Genomic DNA, 19,411 nt, shown 5'->3' on the forward strand with positions numbered 1-19,411 from the left:
GGCTGCTCAGTTAACCCTCTTATATGGAAAACAAAAGGCATGTTCATTTAACCTCTCCTAGCAGGGTTATTTTTGTTGAAATACTTGCCTCAACTTGTTTCATATTGAGATAGTAATATATTTTTATAAAAAGAAATTGTAATATTTTGTTATGCCTAGGTGTGGAACATGAAGCTGGCAATGCCAAGAATGAACAAGATGAGCGCACTGACAGTACCCCTAGTCAACTTCTTTTGGGCGCAAAGCCAAAGAAAAGACTCACTTCCAAGTGCAGCCCTGGGATTCAGACTCAGAAGAGGCAAAAGAATCAGGTGCTTTTTTGAACCTTCCAGTAAAACAAATAGCATGGCTACACAAAAGAATCAGATTGCTACTCTCCTGTTTAATGAAATGTCCATGGGTTGATTTCAGTTCTATGCTTGGGGTCAGCATATTCATTAAGGCTGATCTATTCTAACTCAGCCATTTTTTGCCTACACTGAGCAAATGCATAAGAGTTCTTCCCTTGAGAAATTAATTAATTAATTATAAAGGGGGGCACATTAACAGCTCATTAAGCAAGAGGAGATGGCAGGACCATCCAATTAAATCCCATTCTTATCTTCTTCTTCTTTCTTCCCTTGAGAAATTAATTAATTAATTAATTATAAGCAGGAGTATTTTATAGAGAAAGATGCAAAAACCAGAGCACTAGCTGACACAGTTTATCTACCAGTAGTTAGCTTCATCTACCAGTAGTTACCTGACACAGTTTATTTATTTTTGGTAGCAAGCACTGCTGCACTGAGAGAAGAGAGTGTGCTCCAAATGTACAGAGAGTAGGAGTATTGGCATCAATTTTAAACAACATCATCATTCAGTACTCCAGCATCATCATTCAGTACTCCAGTAAGTGAATTTACTACTCCTGCTCCTAATTCAGTACTCCAGCATCATCATTCAACATTCAGCAGCATCAACTACTCCAGCATTCAGCATTCAACATTCAGTAGGAGTACTATTTAGTATAATTGTGTTATCAGCAGCATTCAGAATTCAATTTCGCTTTAATTCAGTTTTGCTTTACAATTAAACAGGGAGGCATTCAGCATCCAGCATCCAGTGTTCAATCCAGCATCCAGTGTTCTACTCCAGCATCCAACAGGGAGGCATTCAGTAACTGGGGGCGGGGCGGGGAATACCAGCAGCAGCAACAGAGGCGGGGTGGGGGCGGGCGCGACCGTCGAAGCAGGACCAGCGCGGAGAGGAAGATCCTGGCCTTGGAGGAGAGGTTGAGCAGGGCCAACGCGGCAACGAACACCCTGGGCCAGAGCGGCGATGAAGACCCAGCGTCGGCGACGGCGGCCAGAATTGTCCGCGGCGACGGCGACCAAGGTGGACAAAATCAAGGACCCAGTCATCGATTTTGTGCTTTTCGGCACGATTAAGAGGGAGGTGACTGTTGGAGCAATCCCGCCGCTTAGGTAGGCGAGGGCACAACCATGGCGGCTGCGCAGGTGGGCGGCGGTGCAGGTCGCATCCGTGGAGGTCCTGCGCGTCTCCTCCGTGACGACACAGGTCGTCTCTTGCACAGGCGGCTGGGTCCTATGAAGCGCGGCTGGGTGCTGAGGAGAACGGTGGACTGGGGAGGAAGACGGGGGAAGGTGGCCGGAGCCGGCGACGCGCGGGCGACGGTGGAGAACTGAGGAAGGAGACGGGTGTTTTTTCAAATGATTTGAAAGTATAAGGACGTGTTTGCAAAATGCGTACTGTACAGCACTCGCGACATCTAAATCCGAACGGAGGGAGTAGTTTTCAATTGGATTATGCCTCACATGATAATTATTTTGTTGAGTTTGCTCCCACTACTATTCATGAGAAGAATTTTGCTTATGTGTAAATTTTCTATGCTTGTAGATCGTGAAAAGAATTCTTTAGTTGCTGGTTATATTGTTGAATTCATTCATGATGCTACTGAAAATTATTATGAGGGAGGAACATATGCTTGTAGGAATTGCAATAATATCAAGTTTCCTCTCTATGTGCTTAAATCTTTGAAGTTATGCTTGTTTTACCTTCCTTTGCTAGTTGACTATTGTTCCCATAAGTTGTTTGCTCACAAAATCCCTATGCATAGGATAAATGTGCTAGTCATATGCTTCATGACGCTCCCGTTATGTTTCAATTCTTATCTTTTATGTGAGCATCATTGTCATCATCATGCCTAGCTAAAAAGGCATTAAAGAAAAGGGCTTGTTGGGAGACAACCCAATATTTACCCTTACTGTTTTTGTGTGTCCACATGATTATGCTAATGTATTAATCATGTTTTATAGATTTTGTTTCAATAAAGTGCCAAGTAGAACCTTTGGGAAGACATGGGTGAAGCCTATATGATGTTGCTGTAAAAAACAAAAACTTTTGCGCTCACGAGATTAGCTGTCATTTTTTACTGGAGAGTGCTATTAGGTTGATTCTTTTCGCAGATGATTAATAGACAAATTACTAAGGTACATCAATTTATTTAATAATTTTTGGGGTTCCATAAGTATACGTTTTATACAAATCACTACAAACTGTTCTGTTTTTGAGAGATTCTGTTTTCTATGTGTTGTTTGCTTATTTTGATGAATCTATGAGTAGTATCGGAGGGTATGAACCATAGATAAGTTGAAGTACAGTAGATATTACACCAATATGAATTTATAACGAGTTGATTACATTACCTAAGTTGTGGTTTTATTTTCTTATACTAACGGAGCTTACGAGTTTTGTTTGAGTTTTGCGTGGTTGAAGTTTTCAAGTTTTGGATAGAGATTCGATGGACTATGGAATAAGGAGTGGAAAGAGCCTAAGCTTGGGGATGCCCAAGGTACCCCAAGGTAATATTCAAGGACAACCAAGAGCCTAGCTTGGGGATGCCCCGGAAGGCATCCCCTCTTTCGTATTCGTTCATCGGTAACTTTACTTGGAGCTATATCTTTATTCGCCACATGATATGTGTTTTTCTTGGAGCGTCAATTTATTTTGTTAGTTTTTGATTGCTGTTAGTTATAATAATATTTTGCATCTTTATTTTCAATAAAAATGTCAAGGATAGCCTTTACCATGCTTATTTTGCTAGTGTACATGTTGCTGTTTGAAAACAGAAAGTTTACCGCTGTTGCAAAAATTCCCTAGAAAAGTCAGAGAATGGTATAACGTTGAAACTTTTTGAATATTAAGATATGATAAATTTATTACAGTGGGAATTTTAGTTCATAATTTTTGGAGTGAGGATAGTATTGATACTCTTGCATTCTTTACAGACTGTACTGTTTTGGCAGATTGCTGTTATGTTTGCATTGTTTGCATAAGTTTGCTTGTTTAATGATTCTATTTGAGAATATGAGTATTAAATATGCAGACGCATTTAGTATGCAATGTTGAATAATTATTTTAGCGATTTGTTGCAGTAGAAAATGATAAGGTTTTGCATTGGTTTATACTAACCTATCTCACGAGTTCTTGTTGAGTTTGTTGTGAATGAAGCTTTTTGATAAAAAGAAACCATGATACGAGAGTAATTAAAGAGACACAAAAGTTCAAGCTTGGGGATGCCCAAGGCACCCCAAGATAATATTTCAAGAAGTCTCAAGCATCTAAGCTTGGGGATGCCCTGATAGGCATCCCACCTTTCCTCTTCAACAACTATCGGTTAGTATCGGTTGAGCCTAAGTTTTTGCTTCTTCACATGAGTTGTGCTATCCTTGCAATGTCATTTTATTTTGTTTTGCTTGCTGTTTGAATAAGATACCAAGATATGAATTCTTTAATGAGAGAGAGGCTTCATTTAGTTGCATAATTATGTAGCTACTCATTGATCTTCACTTATATCTTTTTGGAGTAGTTTTTCATTTACTCGTGTGCTTCACTTATATCCTTTTCGTAAATGGTTGAATGAGTTGATTGTCATAAATCTGAAATTATATATGTTTCATTTGCTTATCCCATGGGGAGTAATGACTTCACATCTAAGAAGTAGAGGTTGTAAATTTATTGACGGTTAGCAAGCATTGTATTAGTCATTTGAACAATTCATGAAAGAATATTGAAGGAAGAGAGATTTCACATATAAATATATTATCATAGACATCTTTTATAATTGTGAGCACTCATTATGTATGACATGCTAAAGAGTTGATGTTGGACAAGGAAGACAACGTAATGGGTTATGTTTTCTTGCATCTCAGTTAAAGTATATTGTCATGGATCATTCAAACATGTTGAGCTTGCCTTTCCCCCTCATGCTAGCCAAAAATTCCTAGCACCAAGTAGAGATACTACTTGTGCTTCCAAATATCCTTAAACCCAGTTTTGCCATGAGAGTCCACCATATCTACCTATGGATTGAGTAAGATCCTTCAAGTAAGTTGTCATCGGTGCAAGCAATAAAAATTGCTCTCTAAATATGCTTGACTTATTAGTGTGGAGAAAATAAGCTTTGTACGAACTTGTTATGGAAGCAATAAAAGCGACGGACTGCATAATAAAGGTCCATATACAAGGGGCAATATAAAGGTATGTTCTTTCGCATTAAGATTTTGTGTATCCAACCCAAAAAGTGCATGACAACCTCTTCTTCCCTCTGCGAAGGGCCTATATTTTACTTTATGTCTTCTACTTTATGCAAGAGTCAAGGTGACCTTCACCTTTCCCTTTTTCATTTTATCCTTTGGCAATTTGTGTAAGGGTGGTCCTGATATATATATCCAATTGGATGTACGTTAGCATGAACTATTATTGTTGACATCACCCAAAGGTGAATACTTTTGGAGGCAACATTATAATCCCCAATCTTTCTCTATGTCTGATTAAAACTTCATAACCACAAGTATTGCGTGAGTGTTTGCAATTGTAGAAGACTATATGATAGTTGAGTATATGAAGTTTGCTAAATCAAAGCTCTGACATAGACTCTTCCTGAAAGTAAGATGAATTGCAATTTTTTTGATGACTAAGAATGAAGTTTGCTAGTCTTCAAGAAAGTTTATGGTCTATGCTTTAACATGTGAATTGCTTGTTACTAGTTCTTGAAAAGTTTTATGAGATGAACTATTGTTATGATATATAATGATTCTAGTAAAGGTGATTGAAATTATCATTGATTAAACTTGTGCACCTCTAGCATTCACACTTCATAAATTCTTTCTTTATCATTTACCTACTCGAGGACGAGTAGGAATTAAGCTTGGGGATGCTTGATAAGTCTCCAACGTATCTATAATTTATGAAGCATTCATGCTATATTACTATGTGTTTTGAATGATTATGGGCTTTAATATACACTTTTATATTACTTTTGGGACTAACCTATTAACCGGAGGCCCAGCCCATATTGCTGTTTTATTGCCTGTTTCAGTATTTCAAAGAAAAGGAATATCAAACGGAGTCCAAACGGAATGAAACCTTCGGCAGCGTGATTTTTTGGAAGAATATGATCCTAGCGACTTGGAGTCCACGTCAGAAGATCCTTGAGGAGGCCACGAGATAGGAGGGCGCCCCCCTCCCCCCCTGTAGGGCGTGCCCCCCTGTCTCGTGGGCCCCTCGAGCACCCCCCCCCCCGACCGACTTCTTTCGCCTATATAGTCCCACATACCCTAAAAACATCCAGGGAGAAGGTAGATCGGTAGTTCCGCCGCCGCAAGCCTCTGTAGCCACCAAAAACCTCTTGGGAGCCTGTTTCGGCACCCTGCCGGAGGGGGATCCCATCACCGGTGGTCATCTTCATCATCCCAACGCTATCCATGATGATGAGGGAGTAGTTCACCCTCGGGGTTGAGGGTATGTACCAGTAGCTATGTGTTTGATCTCTCTCTCTCTCTCTTCTCTCTCGTGTTCCCTCTATGGCACGATCTTGATGTATGCCGAGCATTTTCTATTATAGTTGGATCTTATGATGTTTCTCCCCCTCTACTCTCTTGTGATGAATTGAGTTTCCCCTTTGAAGTTATCTTATCGGATTGAGTCTTTTATGAGAACACTTGATGTATGTCTTTCCGTGCTTATCTGTGGTGACAATGGGATATCATGTGCCTCTTGATGTATGTTTTGGTGACCAACTTCTGGGTTCCGACCATGAACCTATGCATAGGGTTGGCACACGTTCTTGACTCTCCGGTAGAAACTTTGGGGCACTCTTTGAAGTACTTTGTGTTGGTTGGATGAATCTGAGATTGTGTGATGCATATCGTATAATCATGCCCACGGATACTTGAGGTGACAATGGAGTATCTAGGTGACATTAGGGTTTTGGTTGATTTGTGTCTTAAGGTGTTATTCTAGTACAAACTCTTTAATAGATCGATCCGAAAGAATAACTTTGAGGTGGTTTCGTACCCTACCATAATCTCTACGTTTGTTCTCCGCTATTAGTGGCCTTGGAGTGACTCTTTGTTGCATGTTGAGGGCTTGTTATATGATCTATCTATGTTATTATTGTTGAGAGAACTTGCACTAGTGAAAGTATGAACCCTAGGCCTTGTTTCCTATCATTGCAATACCGTTTACGCTCACTTTTACCACTTGTTACCTTGCTGTTTTTATAATTTCAGATTACAAATACCTTTATCTACTATCTATTTTGCACTTGTATCACCATCTCTTCGCCGAACTAGTGCACCTATACAATTTACCATTGTATTGGGTGTGTTGGGGACACAAGAGACTCTTTGTTATTTGGTTGCAGGGTTGCTTGAGAGAGACCATCTTCATCCTATGCCTCCTACGGATTGATAAACCTTAGGTCATCCACTTGAGGGAAATTTGCTACTGTCCTACAAAACCTGTGCACTTGTAGGCCCAACAACATCTACAAGAAGAAGGTTGTGTAGTAGACATCAAGCTCTTTTCTGGCGCTGTTGTCGGGGAGGTTAGCACTTGAAGGTATATCTTTAGATCTTGCAATCGAATCTTTTTACTTCTTGTTTTATCACTAGTTTAGTTTATATAAGAAAACTACAAAAAATGGAGTTAAGTTTGTCTCATACGCTTCGTCTTTTTAATATCTTTCGTGAGAATGATGGAAAGGAAAATGGTGCTCAAGTGCTAGAAGAAGAAATCTATAGTATATTTGATACCAAATGTTTGAATGATGAGCATGATTGCAATGTTGTAAGTATTAATTCCTTGAATATCCATGATGCTAATGATATGCAAAGCCACAAGCTTGGGGAAGCTATGTTTGATGAATATGATATTTTCTGTCCCCCATGTTTTGATATGCAAATTTGTTATGATGATAGCATGCCTCCTATTTATGATGATTATATTTATAATAGTGGGTTTGGAAGAGTGTCAACTTTAGTAAGTAGTGATCCCACTATTTTGGAGGATGTTGAATCTTATTGATGAACATGAAAGTGGATTTGGAAGAGTGTCAACTTTATTTAGTGATGATTCCACTATTTCGGAAGAGGTTCCAATTGATTATGAGAACAAAGTTGCTATCTATGATGATTATTGTGATATATTGTATGCTATTAAGAATAATGATAACCATGAAACTTGTCATCATGATTTTAGTTTTCAATTGGATTATGCCTCACATGATAATTATTTTGTTGAGTTTGCTCCCACTACTATTCATGAGAAGAATTTTGCTTATGTGGAGAATAGTAAATTTTCTTTGCTTGTAGATCATGAAAAGAATGCTTTAGGTGCTGGTTATATTGTTGAATTCATTCATGATGCTACTGAAAATTATTATGAGGGAGGAACATATGCTTGTAGGAATTGCAATAATATCAAGTTTCCTCTCTATGTGCTTATAGTTTTGAAGCTATGCTTGTTTTACCTTCCTTTGCTAGTTGATTATTGTTCCCATAAGTTGTTTTCTCACAAAATCCCTATGCATAGGATAAATGTGCTAGTCATATGCTTCATGATGCTCCCGTTATGTTTCAATTCTTATCTTTTATGTGAGCATCATTGTCATCATCATGCCTAGCTAAAAAGGCATTAAAGAAAAGCGCTTGTTGGGAGACAATCCAATATTTACCCTTACTATTTTTGTGTGTGCACATGATTATGCTACTGTAGTAATCATGTTTTATATCTTTTGTTTCAATAAAGTGCCAAGTAGAACCTTTGGGAAGACTTGGGTGAAGTCTATATGATGTTGCTGTAAAAAACAGAAACTTTTGCGCTCACGAGATTAGCTGCCATTTTTTACTGGAGAGTGCTTTTAGGTTGATTCTTTTTGCAGATGATTAATAGACAAATTACTCAGGTCCAGAAGTTTATTTCATAATTTTTGGGGTTCCAGAAGTATACGTTTTATACAGATCACTACAAACTGTTCTGTTTTTGACAGATTCTGTTTTCTATGTGTTGTTTGCTTATTTTGATGAATCTATGAGTAGTATCGGAGGGTATGAACCATAGAAAAGTTGAAGTACAGTAGACATTACACCAATATGAATTTATAATGAGTTCATTACAGTACCTAAGTGGTGGTTTTATTTTCTTATACTAACGGAGCTTACAAGTTTTGTTTGAGTTTTGTGTGGTTGAAGTTTTCAAGTTTTGGGTAGAGATTCAATGGACTATGGAATAAGGAGTGGAAAGAGCCTAAGCTTGGGGATGATCAAGGCACCCCAAGGTAATATTCAAGGACTACCAAGATCCTAAGCTTGGGGATTCCCCGGAAGGCATCCCCTCTTTCGTCTTCGTTCATCGGTAACTTTACTTGGAGCTATATTTTTATTCGCCACATAATATGTGTTTTGCTTAGAGCGTCATTTTATTTTGTTATTTTTTTCTTTCTGTTAGTTAGAATAATGTTTTGCATCTTTATTTTCAATAAAAATGTCAAGGATAGCCTTTACCATGCTTATTTTGCTAGTATACATGTTGCTGTTTGAAAACAGAAAGTTTACCGCTGTTGCAAAAATTCCCTAGAAAAGTCAGAGAATGGTATAACGTTGAAACTTTTTGCATATTAAGCTCTGATAAATTTATTACAGTGGGAATTTTAGTTCATAATTGTTGGAGTAAGGGAAGTATTGATACTCTTGCATTCTTTACAGACTGTACTGTTTTGGCAGATTGCTGTTATGTTTGCATTGTTTGCATGTGTTTGCTTGTTTAATGATTCTATTTGAGGATAGGAGTATTAAATATGCAGAGGCATTTAGTATGCAATGTTCAATAATTATTTTAGAGATTTGTTACAGTAGAAAATGATAAGGTTTTGCATTGGTTTATACTAACCTATCTCACGAGTTCTTGTTGAGTTTGTTGTGAATGAAGCTTTTTGATAAAAAAGAAACCATGATACGAGAGGAATTAAAGAGACACAAAATTTCAAGCTTGGGGATGCCCAAGGCACCCCAAGATAATATTTCAAGAAGTATCAAGCATCTAAGCTTGGGGATGCCCCGGTAGGCATCCCACCTTTCCTCTTCAACAACTATCGGTTAGTATCGGTTGAGCCTAAGTTTTTGCTTCTTCACATGAGTTGTGCTATTCTTGCAATGTAATTTTATTTTATTTTCCTTGTTGTTTGAATAAGATACCAAGATCTGAATTCTTTAATGAGAGAGAGCCTTCATTTAGTTGCATAATTATGTAGCTACTCATTGATCTTCACTTATATCTTTTTGGAGTAGCTTTTCATTTACTCATGTGCTTCACTTATACCCTTTGAGTAAATGGTTGAATGAGTTTATTCTCATAAATCTGAAACTATATATGTTTCATTTGCTTATCCCATGGAGAGTAATGACTTCACATCTAAGAAGTAGAGGTTGTAAATTTATTGACGGTTAGCAAGCATTGTATTAGTCATTGAACAATTCATGAAAGAATATGGAAGGAAGAGAGATTTCACAAATAAATATATTATCATAGACCTCTTTTATAATTGTGAGCACTCATTATGTATGACATGCTAAAGAGTTGATGTTGGACAATGAAGACAATGTAATGGGTTATATTTTCTCGCATCTCAGTTAAAGTATATTGTCATGGATCATTCAAACATGTTGAGCTTGCCTTTCCCCCTCATGCTAGCCAAAAATTCCTAGCACCAAGTAGAGATACTATTTGTGCTTCCAAATATCCTTAAACCTAGTTTTGCCATGAGAGTCCACCATATCTACCTATGGATTGAGTAAGATCCTTCAAATAAGTTGTCATCGGTGCAAGCAATAAAAATTGCTCTCTAAATATGCATGACTTATTAGTGTGGAGAAAATAAGCTTTGTACGAACTTGTTATGGAAGCAATAAAAGCGACAGACTGCATAATAAAGGTCCATATACAAGGGGCAATATAAAATTACGTTCTTTCTCATTAAGATTTTGTGTATCCAACCCTAAAAGCGCATGACAACCTCTGCTTCCCTCTGCGAAGGGCCTATCTTTTACTTTATGTCTTTTACTTTATGCAAGAGTCAAGGTGATCTTCACCTTTCCCTTTTTCATTTTATCCTTTGGCAAGCACTTTGTGTTAGGGTGATCCTGATATATATATCCAATTCGATGTACGTTAGCATGAACTATTATTGTTGACATCACCTAAAGGTGAATACGTTTGGAGGCAACATTATAATCCCCAATCTTTCTTTATGTCTGATTAAAACTTCATAACCACAAGTATTGCGTGAGTGTTTGCAATTGTAGAAGACTATATGAAAGTTGAGTATGTGAAGTTTGCTAAATCAAAGCTCTAACATAGAATCTTCATGAAAGTAAGATGAATTGCAATTGTTTTGATGACTAAGAATGAAGTTTGCTAGTCTTCAAGAAAGTTTATGGTCTATGCTTTAACATGTGAATTGCTTGTTACTAGTTCGTGAAAAGTTTTATGAGATGAACTACTGTTATGATATATAATGATGCTACTAAAGGTGATTGAAATTATGATTGATTAAACTTGTGCACCTCTAGCATTCACACTTCATAAATTCTTTCTTTATCATTTACCTACTCGAGGACGAGTAGGAATTAAGCTTGGGGATGCCTGATACGTCTCCAACGTATCTATAATTTATGAAGCATTCATGCTATATTACTATGTGTTTTGAATGATTATGGGCTTTATTATACACTTTTATATTACTTATGGGACTGACCTATTAACCGGAGGCCTAGCCCATATTGCTGTTTTATTGCCTGTTTTAGTATTTCGAAGAAAAGGAATATCAAACGAAACCTTCGGCAGCGTAATTTTTTGGAAGAATATGATCCTCGAGACTTGGAGTCCACGTCAGAAGATCCTCGAGGAGGCCACGAGATAGGAGGGCGCGCCCCCCCTAGGGCGCGCCCGCCTGTCTCATGGGCCCCTCAAGCACCCCCCGACTGACTTCTTTCGCCTATATAGTCCCACGTACCCTAAAACATCCAGGGAGAAGATAGATCGGGAGTTCCGCCGCCGCAAGCCTCTATAGCCACCAAAAACCTCTTGGGAGCCTGTTCCGGCACCCTTCCGGAGGGGGATCCCATCACCGGTGGTCATCTTCATCATCCTGCCGCTATCCATGACGAGGAGGCAGTAGTTCACCCTCGGGGCTGAGGGTATGTACCAGTAGCTATGTGTCTGATCTCTCTCTCTCTCGTGTTCTCTCTCGTGTTCCCTCTATGGCACGATCTTTGCTATTATAGTTGGATCTTATGATGTTTCTCCCCCTCTACTCTCTTGTGATGAATTGAGTTTCCCCTTTGAAGTTATCTTATCGGATTGAGTCTTTTATGAGAACACTTGATGTATGTCTTGTCGTGCTTATCTGTGGTGACAATGGGATATCATGTGCCTCTTGATGTATGTTTTGGTGACCAACTTGCGGGTTACGCCCATGAACCTATGCATAGGGGTTGGCACATGTTCTTGACTCTCCGGTAGAAACTTTGGGGCACTCTTTGAAGTACTTGGTGTTGGTTGGACGAATCTGAGATTGTCTGATGCATATCGTATAATCATGCCAACGGATACTTGAGGTGACAATGGAGTATCTAGGTGACATTAGGGTTTTGGTTGATTTGTGTCTTAAGGTGTTATTCTAGTACAAACTCTTTAATAGATTGATCCAAAAGAATAACTTTGAGGTGGTTTAGTACCCTACCATAATCTCTACGTTTGTTCTCCGCTATTAGTGGCTTTGGAGTGACTCTTTGTTGCATGTTGAGGGATTGTTATATGATCTATCTATGTTATTATTGTTGAGAGAACTTGCACTAGTGAAAGTATGAACCCTAGGCCTTGTTTCCTATCATTGCAATATCGTTTACGCTCACTTTTACCACTTGTTACCTTGCTGTTTTTATAATTTCAGATTACAATTACCTTTATCTACTATCTATTTTGCACTTGTATCACCATCTCTTCGCCGAACTAGTGCACCTATACAATTTACCATTGTATGGGGTGTGTTGGGGACACAAGAGACTCTTTGCTATTTGGTTGTAGGGTTGCTTGAGAGAGACCATCTTCATCCTACGCCTCCTACGGATTGATAAACCTTAGGTCATCCACTTGAGGGAAATTTGCTACTGTCCTACAAACCTGTGCACTTGCAGGCCCAACAACGTCTACTAGAAGAAGGTTGTGTAGTAGACATCAACATGCACTAACACGGAGAAGCAGTTATTCACCGTGGACTACACCCTCTCGGTGCAGATCAATGCCCTAGACTGTCGGGGCCACCGGAGGGGTGCCGGTCTCTAGAACCGGGTGAGGCCCATCATTTGAAAAAGTAAACACAAGACGGTAATTATGATGTGCTAAGGTTGTTTTCCAAGCGTGGAAGAAAACAACAAAAAGAAGTATAATACATATTATCAAGAATGCACAAGAAGGAAAGAGATCTAGGTTAGATGCTTTACCGAGAGCTACTCTCAGAAAAGGTGGCCATTACCGGGAGCCGGGTATCGACCCTTGGTAACCACTGCTCTAATTTTTTTCCCTTCTCTTTTTGTCTTTGGTTTGCACTATCTTTTTTGTATCTCATATTTCATATGCTTTTACGACCAAAGTTTATAAATTCCATGACTTTTGATGATTTTTTTCAAAACTCAACTTTAAAGAGTGTAAAGTAAAAAACATGAGAAGAAGTAGTTGTTGACCGTGGCCTACCCCCTCTCTCGGTGCCGGTCAGCTTTCTAGACCGGCACCGAGAGAGAACTTTAAAGAAGTATCTGAACACTTCCCTCTCCATGGATTGCTCTTCGTGTGGCTACGACTGTGGCCGGCGGCCTCCGGGGGCTAGCACAGCCGCCAAATCTTGCGTAGGCGGCCTTTCACAAGTCTGGAAGTGTTGTGGCGGTTGCACACGCCCGGCACGTGTCTCCGGGGTGTGCCCCCCTCACGGACGGCACCGCCGCCGGCACCTGGAGGGGGGAAACAGCCGCGTCGGGTCTACATAGATGGGGTCTTGCTGTGGCTTTGGCCCGGATGTTGCTCCAAAGTGTTCCTATGGGATGACCTAACACAACCGGATGGAGAGTTCCACTGGTCAAAGCCCATCCGTGCAAAATCAAAGGGCTAGATCCCGTGGTCAAACGCTACAGGGTTAGGCGGGACGGGGCCCTGGGAGGGTAGCAATGGCACCGGAGCATCGCACCGGGCCCTCATACATGCCGTACGGTGTGGTGGCATGTCCGAAGAGGCGGCACGCATCTCCGGGGTGTGGCCCCCCTCACGGCCGGCACCTGGAGGGGGGAAACGGACGCGTCGGGTCTACACGGATGGGATCTTGCTGTGGCTTTGGCCTAGACTTGGTCTGTCATCTCGCGATGACATGCACTAACACGGAGAAGCAGTTATTCACCATGGACTACACCCTCTCGGTGCCAATCAATGCCCTACACTGTCAGGGCCACCGGAGGGGTGCCGGTCTCTAGAACCGGGCGAGGCCAATCATTTGGAAAAGTAAACACAAGACGGTAATTATGATGTGCTAAGGTTGTTTGCCAAGCATGGAAGAAAACAACAAAAAAAGTATAATACATATTATGGTGAATGCACAAGAAGGATGCTTTACCGAGAGTTGCTCTCGGAAAATGTGGCCATTGTCGAGTGCTGCTGGACGGCCCTCGGTAACTACTGTCGGTGTGGCTCTCGGAAAAGCCCCCGAGATCTAGGTTAAGACTTTTACCGAGTGTCGCTAAAAGTTGGCTCTCGAAAATGTTTCCTGCGGGGACTTATAAAAAATTTCTCCCTCGCGCGCGCTCACTCCTCTCTTCTCTCTCTATTTCTCTCGCCCCAGCCCGCCGCCGCCCCTTAGTGCCGCCGCCCCATCCAGCGAGCTCTGCCGCCGCCGCCTCCGCCGCTGCCGCCGCCACCACCGGGAGTGCCTCCCCCGACCCCCTCCACCTCCACCGAGCCCCCCCCCACCCACCACCACCTCCACCGAGCTCGTCCACCGCCACCATCTTGGCCAAACTTCACCGAGCACCACCGGCCCGGCATCCCCTCCACTGAGCTCTACCTCGTCCGGCATACACCTCCCCCGCCGCCCCCCTGCCCCGTTGGTGAGCCCCCCTACTCAATCTTGTTTTTTTTTGAAATAAAAGGGGTTTCCCCCCTCTCCATTACAACAAAAGGTGTATATATATGCATATATAGTGAATAATGTGTGTGAGTGTCTGCTTTGTATGTGTGTGTGTGTCAGTGAGCGATGTTGGTGTACGTGTGCATATATAATGAATGGTTTTTTTATATTTAGGTGTGTATATATGTGCATATATAATGAATGGTGTATGTGAGTGTGTGTGTGTGGGAGAGGGGTGCTATTGATGTGTGTGTGTGTGTGCATGTGTGAGTGAGTGTGTGATGTGTGTGTATGGATATGTGAGTGTGTTTGTGTGGGGGGGTGTGTGAGTGAGTGTTATTGATGTTTGTGTGTTTGACATATGATTGACACAACTTCATTCTTTCATGCAGGACATGCATCTATTTTCACAATAGAGAGAGTGAATTCCGTTGCACGCTTCAAGGGTAATCTCTTCCTGTTCAGGTGTAGGTTTTCATTATTTGTAGATCACCTAAATAGTCGCGTAACCTAGGTGTCTCCCATTCGGAAGGGTTGTATCTATAAATATGCAAGTCTTTGCATATTTATAACCTCAACTCTTTCGAATTGTCCATGTTTTCCATGGACAACCCGAGGATGTGTAGGCGGGTCGCTTTCATGATGTACTTAGATCTGAGACAGAATTTTGACAGTGTCTCCTTGTTGTTCTCTAGATACACATCCTCTTGGCTTATTGCTGAGACGTGTATTTGGAGAACAGCGGGGAGGTGCTACCGAAATTTTGTCTCGGGTCGGAGTACGTCATGAAAGCGGACCCATCCTACACATTCTCGGGTGGTATTAGGACCTATCTTTACCTATTACATAGCTCAGTGCATGTCGTAAAACTTGATGGAACCACTTGTTACATAAAAAAATATGTGTGCGTTTCACTTTATATCAGAGGATGGAAGAACGTGAGTGGATGTACACCAGACATCCCAGCATGGAGGGTATGACCTCTGAGTGGAGGTCGGAGACCAATGATTTCCTGGAATTAGTATTTGCTGGAGAAACGCCAGTTCGTGGAATTTGGTGCCCATGCACGGAGTGTGATAACCAGACTGAAAGAGATAAGATTACTATGAGTAAACACTTAGGCAAATATGGGTTTACGCCAGGCTATTACCGGTGGATCTTTCACGGTGAGACAGAACAGTCCAGGGCGGAGGTGGTGCGACAATGCACCGGCGAATATGATACTCGGATTGAAAACCTTTTAGATGACATCCGCCGTGCGGATCCGCGGGAGGACCCGAACTCCGAGGAGCCACCAAAAAGCCCTGAAGAGTATCATGCATCTTTGTTTGCGGCACAAAAACCCCTTCACGCCCATACAGAGGTTACTCAACTAGATGGCATTGCACGCCTAATGGCAAGGCCCTGAAGGCAAACCATAACATGAGCATAATTTGCTTCAATGAGTTATTGTCAGTTATTGCTAGCATGTTGCCTAAAGAAAACATATTGCCAAAGAACATGTATGAGTCGAACAAAATCATCGATTCACTTAAGATGCCGTATGAGCAAATACATGCTTGTCCAAACGAATAAATGCTATTTACAAATGAACATAAAGATACGAATTATTGTGTCAAGTGCAAATCCTCTAGGTATATTGAGGTAATAGATGATGATGGTAGCAAGAGGCAGCTCACAATTGCCGTCAATATCCTTCGATATCTTTCATTCACAGAAAGGATCCAGAGGCTTTATATGACCGGGGAAACTGCCCAATATATGAGATGGGCCGCCGAAGGGAAGATGTACAATACAAAAAAGATGCAACATCCACGGGATGGTGAAGCATGGAAGAAATTTGTTGAAATTCATAAGAAAACAGATGACTGGAAGAGTGTAGCTATTGGGATAACAACCGACGGGTTCAATCCATATGGTTTGATGGCTGCCATATATAGTTGTTGGCCAGTATATGTTATCCCCCTGAATCTTCCCCCTAGCGTTTGCATGCAACGACATCACATGTTCCTGACATTGATAATTCCAGGTCCTAACTATCCCGGGAAGCATATGAGTGTGTATATGGAGCCATTGGTGGACGACTTACTTGTTCCTTGGAACAACGGGGTCCGGACATACGATGCCGTTTCAAAGAAGCACTTTAATATGCATATCTGGTACCACACATCGCTACATGACCTACCGGCACGTGCGATATTTTGTGGTTGGTGTGTAAAGGGGGAGTGGCCTTGCCCAATGTGTCGACAGCGTGTGACTTTCATTTGGCTGGTTAAGTGTCACAAGTATGTATGCTTTGACCAACATCGGCAGTTCCTTCGTCTTGATCACCCATACAGGCAAGACGCTATGCACTTCCAAAAAGGTGTTATTGTTGATGACCCGCCACCACCTATTATGACCGGTGCCCAGCTTAAGGATGAGTTAGATGCTCTCGAGGAAAAGCTTGATGGGAAAGGTTTTGTGGGATATGGAGAGACACACCAGTGGACTCACATTCCAAGCTTATGGAGGCTCCCTTACTTTAAAGATCTTCTACTTCCACACAACATTGATGTAATGCACACTGAAAAGAATATTGCAGAGGCCTTACTCGGCACGCTCCTCGACACCGAGAAGTCAAATTTAGGCTAGGATCGATCAAGCCAAACTATGCAACATGCCAAAATTAAATTTGGTGCCTCGTGCAAAAGGTAATTCTTGGAAGAAGCCACCAGCCCCTTTCACCCCTTCAATGCCCCAAAGGAAGGAAATTCTCCAATGGATTGTGAACAACTTGTACTTCCCTGATGGATATGCAGCTAATATCATGAGGGGTGTGAATATGGCTACAAAGTGAATACGAGGCCTCAAAAGTCATGATTACCATGTATGGCGAGTGCTGGCGGAGTTGAGCTACTTCTTCAGTCAGCTTTGTGCCAAAGAACTAGATTATGAAGTGGTTGCAAAGTTGGAGGAACAAGCACCTGAGTTGCTATGCAAGTTAGAGATGATATTTCCGCCAGGTTTCGTTAATCCTATGCAACATATGATCTTACATCTCGCGTATGAGGCTAGAATGGGAGGACCTGTGCAGTTCCGATGGCAGTATGCACCTGAACGGGAGTTCAAGCATCTTCGTGGGAAATGTAAGAATAAAGCCCGCATTGAAGCCTCCATAGCCGAGGCATACCTGAATGAGGAGGTGGCCATGACCATGACAAAGTACTATATGACAGTATTCAGACTAGGTTAAGTCCAGCTCCTTGTTACAATGAAGAACCCACCAGTAATGTTTCTGACCTTAGCCTCTTCGAAGGCCAAGGTGGCAAAGCAAGTGGACCGAAGCCCAAGAACTTTTCACCTACTGAGTGGTCGACTATTATGATCTATGTCTTGACCAACATGGAAGAAGTGCAACCGTACATAAAGTAAGTGTAGAACACCTTTATTGCAACTACTCACTAGTCTTGAGTTCTAACTCAAATTCTTCCTATTGCTAGGGAATTCCAGAACGAATTCTGGAAGCTATCACGGCCTCCTAGCGACGAAGAATCAGCAGACCTTCTTGAAGATACCAATGCTGATGGCGGTTTCATTTCTTGGTTCTCAAAAAAAGTAACTTTTCTAACTTTATGTTACTTCAAGTTGATCTTACTTTCCTGTGATACTTCCACTAATGAACCAGACAATTTCCTATTAATCTTGTAGGCATATCAGGAGGTTGATATGGACGCCAAAGTGAGAGAAGTAGCCAAAGGTTTTGAATACGAGGCCAAATCATTTAAGGCTTATGACATGAATGGGTATCGCTTCCACACTGATAAACACACGCGTGAGAGGCCCAACCGAAGGTCAATAAATAGTGCGGTCTATTGTCTAGGGACAGATGGACGTCACTACTATGGAACCATCGAAGAAATTTATGAGTTGCAGTATTGTGGTTTACAAGGAGTGAAGCCCATCGTATTCAGATGTAGCTGGCTCAATCCTGAGAAAGTGAGACGAACCCCTAGTGTTGGCTTTGTCGAAGTTGAACGAGCATCGAAATATGCAGAAAATGATGTCTATATTATGGCTCAACAGGCTACACAAGTGTTTTTTCTCCCATACGCGTGCACATCTACGGAATATATCGATCTCTTGAAGTGGGATGTCGTGTACAAGGTACCCCCGCGTATCAAGGTACCTACCCCAAACAAGGACGATTACCATATAAACCCTAACACATAAGAGGGAGAGTTCTTTCAAGAAGCAGACACTCACGGAGACGAAGATGATGCAAAGGAAGATGATGGCGTGCATCATGAACATGATGCTATGGAACATGAGGCCATGGATGACATGGAAGTAGATAATGCAGAGGACGAATACGAGGATGTTTCTGACCCTCGAGATTTGGCATTACTTATGTGATGGCACATGCGGCTAGATGAGGATGAGGGGCCCCCTGAAGACTTTGAGGATGAATGTATGAATGGGCGTGATAGCGATGATGAAATCCCTGATCCAAATGTTCCACCTAATATTGACCCTTATTTCTAACAACTCCATGTAATCATGTGAGAACTCTATGTATGTGTGTCACAAGTCTATGTATTCGTGTGTGTAACAACTCTATGTATTCGTGTGTGTAACAACTCTATGTATTTGTGTGTGTAACAACTATATGTATTATTGTGACAATTCCATGTATTCTTCATATGTGATATATTTATTGTATTTACATCAAGTTGTATCACCTGTACTAACTGGTTTGTTCTTCTTCGTATCAGGTGATTAAAACATGACAAGTAGCAAGAAGATTCCAAAGGAAAGTTTGAAAAAAGTGAATGGTCTGTACAATGATCAACCTACTCGACCGGTGAAAGTGGTGGCCGCTCCTTCATCGGTTGCCACAACCGCCAAGAAGGCCAAAGGATT

Source organism: Triticum aestivum, chromosome 2B, assembly GCF_018294505.1.
Source record: "Triticum aestivum cultivar Chinese Spring chromosome 2B, IWGSC CS RefSeq v2.1, whole genome shotgun sequence".
NCBI classification, from domain to species: Eukaryota; Viridiplantae; Streptophyta; class Magnoliopsida; order Poales; family Poaceae; genus Triticum; species Triticum aestivum.